Here is a 9,108-nt window from a genome sequence, read left to right as displayed (position 1 = left end):
AAATACAGAGTAAAACTGCTAGTAAGAGAGCTTTTAATCTTCMCTTAATCTTGTTGGCTCTGGTTCAAATTAGGAGCAATTTCATGGATGTCAGTTGAGTTATTCAGGTATAAATCTGGTTTGAGAGCAGAATCTGGTTTATCATTCAAGCATATTTAATAGAAAGAGAACGAGAAAATTGTCAATAGCTGTTCACAGTGTTCTTTTAATTGAATTAGTATTTCAATTCACCTTGCTGARAATGAAGTCTCTTCAGGTGCTGACACAGAACTAAAACCTACTTAGTTACAAGTACTTACTTACCCGTGTTGTGGCAGGCAAACAAACAGCAGTTTGAATCCTTACAAATGCTAGAATTCTCTCACACGTGCAGGAATAGAGACCTGGTGCCTGATCCACTTCCCCACAGGTGCAACCCAGACAGAAGAGAAGTCCCACATGTCATGGCCCAAGTGGGACCGCTGCTCCTCATGCCTGAGGGTCCCTTGCATCCTTGTCCTTCTCTCCTTTGCTACAGGCTTACGAGTATCAACAAGCTGTTGTTAAGAAAAGGCAACTTCCTTCATGCTGCGTGACGGATCAGAAAGTGCTGCAGGGATTTCAGAAGTGGAATTCGCTGGTTCTCATTCACCCAGAGCTCCTCTGTTAAGTCCCATTGACCCCACAGAGAACGAGTAGAAGCAGTTAGATGGCAGGGCAGCTTGCTTTAGGCAAACAGAACTGCAGACAGTCAAGAGTCTGCAACTGGAGCCTTACTTCTAAAGGACACAGGTATGCATTCCAAGCATGTGCTGTGCTCCTATTTTAGAAGGCTACAGGATTAATCTCGTAGGGAAATCCTAACCCTATCAAAAATCAACAGTGAAACCTTGCAAGTATGATTTTATCTTAACTGTATGAGCTATCCAGAGTCACAATGAACAGACAGCACTGCTTACTGACTGCTTCTCCATCATGGAATACGATCTAGCTTCCCTTCAATTCAATGGCAAAATAAAGGAATAGTATTGCCATCAAGGTCATGAGACCCTGAAGATTTATAAAAAAAATAGTAAATATGTTCAACCTTGCAAAAAAAAAGAAAAGCACTCATGCAAGTTTTCTTCATTTGCGGTCCTCCTAATGTTTTCATCATGGTTGTAAATAATAAAATCTACGAATACTTGGGGCAACAGGAACCCTTTTAATAAAAACTGCAGGAACCAGCACTGGTAAAACCAAAGGATGGTTTTAGATATAAACTTTGTGCTGCATCCTCCTGAGATGGCTCAGCCCTGCAAATTCATATTCATTTAAGCAGATTCCCCCCAAAATCCAACTGCATACAAGATTGCAAGAAGAGATGAGAGTCTTTAGAGATGAATTAAAGTTTTGCTTGAGAAGCCATTGAGTTAGGGCTTAATCCTGCAAGATTCAGAGCACTCTGGCCTCAAAGCAGCAAAGCATTCAAGCATAAGACTGCTTAAACTTGATGGGACGACTCACATGCTTAAAGATAAGCGTGAGTTTAAGTGTCTGGCTGTATTAAGGCCAGACTGCTCAGCCAGAATCAAGTCTTTAGCCTCTTTGGACACTACAGTGTTATTTACTATGCACATTTTGTGTTCACTGCTTGCAAACCAAGGTTTAATTCCCTCAGCTTTTGGGCTTTCTACAGAATACTTTTCACAGATATTCTAATATCTACCCAAGTCTCCATACTCGGGTAGATAAATCAAGAGTCCTTAAGCCAAATAAATAAACGGTGAAATCAAAGAGCTGTGTCCCAACTCAGATGCCCAGCCTTGACTCTCCTTCCTTCCTTCTCTGCTATGTTGTAGCTTCTGTTGCCTGTTACCATTTCCTTCCCAAGCCTGACTCAAAGGCCTGATAGTCAAAGACTCTTAACGAAGACAACCCAACAGCTGCAGTGTCGCCAACTATCATGATCCCTGTGACCTTCCAGGCAAATCCACTGAACTCGGGCATTTGCCAAAACAAGCCCTTGCCTGACCAAGGGGGAAAAACAGGGGATGGGGAAGAGCATTGACATCGCTACATCCACTTGCATTACCTAAAGGCTAAAAATACTTGTAACTAATATCATCTACAAACATACTAGTTTATCATTCAAAATATCGTGCACAGTTTTTCTAGCATATTTAATTTGTAAAGGTTTATTGTCATTCTGTCTGCTGGGAGGCCTTTATGTGAGTTGAGTGGCTCTTACAGATGAAAGTAAGTATAAATGCTATAAATATGAAGGGAGTTGATATTTTGTTGTTGATGTTGTTACGTTGCGTAAAGAACACCATGATGCTCATTGCCCAAGTGACAAAACGCTAGTGGTCTTTTTGGGGGCGTAAGAATATCTCATTTGAGCTAAAATGAGCTGATTTTCACTTTGTACTAGTGCAGAGATTTTCTCCATTTAAAAGCACATCAAACAAGCCAAGATCCAGCAAGGRTAAGTCCTGGGTGATTCAGAGCTGCTCTTGCATACTGATGTTCACTGAACTTTCACACTGAACAAACTCATGGAGCTATTTCTCCAGGAGGCAAAATCTGAAAATATCTGTGGTAACAGACACAAAAACAGTAAGTTGGGCCACAAAGTGCATTAGATAAAATCCTCTGTCCCAATTCTAACATATCTCCCTTCAGGTTCTATTTAACTTCTATGGACAGAATTAGAGGAACAAGAGTATCTTGACACAGGACGTAACCCTAATTATTAAGTGTTGCTTTACTACTCTACGGAGCACTTGTGTTTTAGTCTCTGCTTAAGTTAAAAAACAGCAGCTAAAAGAAAAAGAAGCACAGTTGTCAATTAACGCAGGAAAGATATTTCTGCTGCAAAATACCTTGTATAYATTGCTCAAAAATATCTTCTAAAATGATCACTTAGATTGTTTCTAAGTGACTCCAAATGGAAATCTCGGCTCTCAGAGGCAATTTTCTGACCAGTTTTGCCCTACTCCTCCCTTAGCTTCACCAAGGGTGGCATTACTCAGGCAAATGGAGTCACACTCCCCTTATGCTGCTGTTCCCATTGAACTGCTCATTACCAAGAACAGCTAAGTTGCCTCCTTTCCCTCTCAGCCATAAAACCTTCCTCTAAGCAGGATTCTTCTACTATTTTATGTCATCTGAAGAGCTCCTTACCCTGCTGACCAGGATCATCTCACAGCTCCCTTGTGCTCCCCACCTCACAGAGCAACCATCATCACTCACCCTCTACAGGCACTATGAGCGTGGTGGGGTCCGTGGATCTTCACCACCCAAGACAAACCCTGAGCCATAACCGGCATTGAGTATCCACACTGGTCTACAGCAACAATTGTTGGAGTACAAAATTAAGGTAARAAACAACCTCATTTCACCTCTATAGAGGTAAAGACTTGCTGAAAATAATTGTATAAGTATTCCATGGTATTATGTTAATCACCACATGGCTTGAGATTATAYTTTGGCAAGAGTTTGCTGTCATGGCGCAACCTCAGATGACTTTTTTCTTTATCCGCACAATAGAATTAAACCTGCCAACCAAGAAAAGGGAATACTCCAGTTGATACTCCAGTTTTGAAGCACTTTTAGACTGGAATACGTCATACGAGACTGAAGAAATATGCTATGAATGTTTCAGAAAAAATTATCTTTAAAATAAAAGCATGCATATATTTGCAGCCATGGGTTACCATTAAGCTTTCAGAATTTTGCATTTGCATATATTTAGTTACTGTAGTAACTATACAATCTGGAGAAAATTACAAATACTAAAGCTAATTTCTGTAGTTGCTGAAGGAACTGCAAAGATCTCAGAGAAGCTTCTGGAAGATGGGCATGAGTTTGCCAAGAAATTTTAAGAGATAGGAATAATACAGATCTTTAAATTGTTACTTTTCTTTTCCCTCCCACACAACTTGGATATTTTTTCTTCTCTAATGCACGTAATCTCTCTATAGTATTTTTTACACATACATCTAAAAATGGCAGATGTTTATGCTTAATCTAGGTACTGCATGTTCTGAACAGATGACTAAGAAAAGGCTTTCAATTACATATTACTTTTTTCCTTTTTTTTTTCTTTTTTTTTTTTTCAATTTAAACTGTGTAGCCATTTCCAGGGAGGATCTAAGCTCTCCTTCTGGACCCTACATACACTGCACATGCCTAGCAGCAGTTTGAARACCATTCAGAAACCTGCACCAGACTGTTCGCAATACCTTGCAAACATGCAYGATAGTGTCCCCCAAATGTATATGCACTTATCACACAGATAACTGGAAACAGTAAGGACACAGAGCCAGAAACAATCTGCTTTAGAGCATAAAATGACTGTAACTCAACAACAGGTAGACAATAATTAGAAATATACCTTACAGCTTCCAAATACCAGTCAAATACRTGGCGGTTCATAAATCCTCCTTAAATGATGCTGTTTTCCATCAGTAGGTAAACACTTAAATGAGAGGTTTTTTTTTTCTGTCACACTTCTAAAATGCTTTTAGCTGCAAATAAAATCTGAGAAGATTTAAACAGATGTCAAAACGAATTTTCACTTAAGAAATTCCCTTCCAAGCAAAATTTGCATACATATATAATTATATATAATTTAAATAGCATCTGGGTGGCTAAATGAAATTATTATTTTTAAAGAAAAAAATACAGATATCACTGGTGGAAGARCAGCCATACTAAAGAGATAGTTTGCATTGCACAAGCAGAGGCAGCAGCCAGGAGACAGGGGTATCTTAGCAATTTAACCCAAACAAATACTTRGAAAGAGGCAAGTACAATTGGGCCACATTAAGCTTCATCAATGCCAAAAAGGACAGTTTGTTTCAGCAGGCTTGTGAATGGGAGGTATCCCAGCAACTACAGAATATGTATGAGGACAARCAGGTAGCGGTTGTTAAGAGATACAGTTGTAGAAAGAAAAATATAAATGGGAGGACAAAAGCTTGTTCAGATACATGATACTGCACCTAGATCCCATTAACTCTAGGAGCAAGTAAAGGCAGAGGCCTTACGTTACCTGAAGCTTTTTGAATACCCTAAGTTATGATAACCCTAAGTCTGGCCATCCTGCGGGGCTGTGAATGACCACAASACCTGAGTTTGCTTCTGCTGAGCCCTCCGTGGTGCCGCAGACGTGCCAGGAGCATCGCGGGTTCCACCCCGCGCGGATGCCGACAGGACAGAGGTACCAACAGCTCCTTCCCCTGGCCAGGGGCCTTCTCAAAAGGCCTCTCCTTGACTGTTCACATACAAGGGTAGCAGAGAGCTTTCCAGCTTCATGAGCCATGAATCCAAATCCACTGCACGGGTTAAGAGACTCTGACAACTGCTCTGGTCACGAATTGATGGCACCATTTGCTCTGAGATGCTGCGAAGAGCTCCATGGTTTCAACAAGCACACACCATTTAGGAGAGGAAATCTACAGGACTGCTAAAGATTGAAGGACTTGATGACAAGACTTCTCCTTCCAACGCTATGTCATACTCCTGGGAGTCTGTGCTTCTCCGGCTCTGCTGTGCCACCAAAGACAAGGTTAACAAGGAAGAGGGACGGAGCAATCGGGCCCTGATGGATGAACACTGGCTCTTCTGATGCAGAAAGCAGAAAGAGCCAAAGGGTCTACCTGAGACTGATCAGTGGGTTTATTCAGGCTGCACAGGGACTATGGGGAGTTTCATAAATTGCCAGGTATCCCAGGGACATGAAAATTTGATTTTTTTTTTTTTTTGCATTTAAGTAAATATCCAATAAACATATTCAAACAATATCCACATGCCAGCAAGATATTTATTTGGATCAGTATTTCCCTGTATGGAGAAAAGGCCTCCCCTCACCAGCTAAATTCGCCAAGAGTGAAAACAAAGCATCAAAGCATCCTTCCTCACCAGGAAGGCAGAGGAAATTTTGCTCATCGCAGACCGACATCCTCACATACCACAATTCCGTATGGGAAACATATCACAATGTATTGGAAACAGGGTGCTGACCTTGGAACRTATTTATGACTCTTGGGGCTTACTTAGGAGCTGGAGCAGTTTGGTGCATTACCCTAAGCAGAGGATCAGAATTCAGTCAGCCTGTTCAAGGCAACTCAAGGATTATTCACACTCCTCAGCCTCACACTTGTACCCAGGAATGGCAGGACCCTCTTCTAGGCCAGTCAGTGTGCAGATTGCAAATAATTAATTTTAGCTTCAGCTTCCCTAATTGAGTTGTAGCACAGTATGCCATTGTAATAAAATAGTGAGATAAAAATGTATCTAGGATCATTTTATCAGGTGGAAATGAAATGAAAAATCATGGTAGTAATTTAGAAAATAAACACTTTACTGATCATACACATGTGGTATTTCTTTATTTGTGTTTACTTGAAAGATGAAAGGAAATGTTATTTTTATAAAAGAAAAAGAAATTAGCTCACTGAGGGCTTAATTATCCTTTCTTCTCCAATGGGAATCTATGCTATTGGCAGCTTGCAGGCCTGTTCTCTTGACAAATCAAGTTGTTGGCTGAGGCGTGAAGTGTTAGATTATGATCGACTCAGCGTGACATTGTGATTCATGGCTACTATATTACGAAGGGAAAAAGGGGATTTATGCTTCATATCCACTTTGAATTCATAGTGAAACAAGTGAATCATTCTGTTCAACCTCAGGAGTTCATGTTCTGTACCTGGGGGCTGAACAATATTACAGGTTTGAACATTTTGAGGAACAAGTGAGATAAAATACCATCGTGAAATATTCTGCCTTCTCCCCTATGCTATATATTTAGAGAATCATCTGGAGTAAAGATTTAATTAGAGCAGTTCATTAAAATGGAGAAGGAATAAGGATAGTAAGGATGCTGGAGAACAGCATATATTGAACAACTGAAGAAAAGTACTTTCAAGTGGGTAAGTGTAACTAAAAGCAGTTGTACATAGTCTGCATGAAAGGCCTAAATGATGTACGAGATTTTCTTGCTGTGTGTGATATACTTTTTTTTCCTCCCCAAAGCCCTTTATAACACTATTCAGTTGCACGGTCATATTTAAAAAAGTATTCTAACAGTAAGTATGTTCATAGCTGGCTCATTTCCAGTTCCCTCATCGGTTGCTATAATGATGGAGGGCAAATATACCCTTCTCCACAGGCACATGACATCAAACATATTTCACTGGACCGCATTAATAAGGTCTATAATTCTGTCTATTCCTCCTGCAAAGACCACCCTTGCAATTTAGGCACGATCACTTAACTACACACAGAAGTCTGCAGTTACAGTACCATAGCTTGGGGCAAGATCTAGCCAATCACCACCACACTCAATTTCAATTAAATTCAGTATCTCATTGTTTTAGGCATAGAATGCAAGCTACTTTTCCTATAGCGTTAGGAAATGCAAAGCAAATTCAATTTCATCCTTGCAATACAGTGTGATTGCAAAAGCTGAACCAAAGTCCATCTTCAAAATGTCAGCACTGAATTCCTATTTCAACCGCATCTTTATGATGAATAGAATATCAAGGCATGAAACCCAGCACAACGAAATTAGAGAAAACYCACACATCTGCTTCTCTTTTTCTGAAAAAATGATTCTCTCTTTTCTAAGCCAGAACACTTTCTTCAGCTGTACCCATAGGAATAAATTCTCTCCACCTCTTTGTTAGAGCTCTTGTGGAGAGGGGCCATCACCTGAGGGACTCGGAGAGTAAAGGTAAGGTTGAAGACCTCTCTCCAGTTAAGCTATGAGTTTTTTTCTGTATATTTATGATTTTTAAAGGATTGTTTCATTCTGATACTTCTATATAGGAGCAGCAAGGAAAGAAGCTTCTTGATATTAACTTCCTTTGTTCATCATTCTGAGTAACTGCAGTACTTTGTGAACAAGGAAATCTCTGCCAGATGAAGTTCATATTTAAATAATTGTTAATGCAAATAGGGAATTATGCACTTCTATCCAACCTTCTTTGGGGAAATGGGGTGCCTTCCTCTGTCATCATATCAAACTTAAATCTGGACTGATGTTTGATTGCTTCTTCTATCTGCAAGCAGTCATTGGCAAGTGTCCTTTGAGCAAATATTCTCTAGTTCCCAAGTTCACTATTGACATACAACACAAGGAAGAGATTTCTGCTTTGTGTTGCTGCTGTGGTAGCCCAAGATTGTCTCTGAGATCTAAATTGACATAGATACGTTATTTGGGTACATATTGGTCCATGAATATAGAATCATTTACACTTCTGAGGAGCCAATATTGTAATAAACTGTCTTTATATTGTGTGTGTGTGTGTATATGATATATATGCGTATATTTACACCTCACAAAATCCATATGAAAAAATTTCAGCCTGGCTTCTCAATCTAGAAATTTGCTCAAATCATCCAGCTAAGGCTTAGATGGCACCTGGACTTCAAAAGCCATTTTGTAAAGTCGTCAGCACCTTTAAGGCACACAGCTGCAATATGTAATTACTTTGAAAATGTATCCAATGATGACATGTCAAAATCATGGCATAAAATGAATCTAAGCTAGATCTTCAGCTGACATGTGTCAGCTTAGATAGACAATTGACTTTAAAGGAGCTGCAGAGATTGGTATCAATAGAGAATCTTCATTTTCTGTATCCAAGTAGTGGTGCTGCACACCCAAGAGGCCAGCCTACCAGAGAGGGAAAATCTTCAGCTCAGGTAACGTTCAATAAAGTATCCTCTCCAGCAAGGAAGATAAGATCTGAAAACTGCATAGATGTGTTAGTTGCCAAAAGGAAGTTAAGGATAATATATTTTTAGCAGGAAAAGATCTCTGCAGTGGTTATACTGTCAGGCAGCTGCRATCCTATTCCTCTGTCTGGATATACCTGTTCCGCTCGAACACAAAAAGCTCTTCTTCACCGGGAGGCTGACACTGCGACAAGCGGCTCGGAGTGGATGCAGGGCCTCCATCCTTGGAGATGCTCAACATCTGACTTGACACAGCCTGGACAACCTGCTCTAGTCAACCCTGCTTGAGCAGCTGCTGGAGCAGACACCTTCAGAAGCCTCTTCCAGCCCCAGCCATTCTGCAATTCTGTTGTRTAAGAAATCTATTGATAATTTAGTTATCCGGAATTCCTAACACCAATT

The sequence above is a fragment of the Nothoprocta perdicaria genome, unplaced genomic scaffold (assembly GCF_003342845.1).
Source record: "Nothoprocta perdicaria isolate Ctin4 unplaced genomic scaffold, notPer1 scaffold_41, whole genome shotgun sequence".
NCBI classification, from domain to species: domain Eukaryota; kingdom Metazoa; phylum Chordata; class Aves; order Tinamiformes; family Tinamidae; genus Nothoprocta; species Nothoprocta perdicaria.
The sequence above is the reverse complement of the archived record's forward strand: the minus strand, read 5'-3'. Positions refer to the sequence as shown.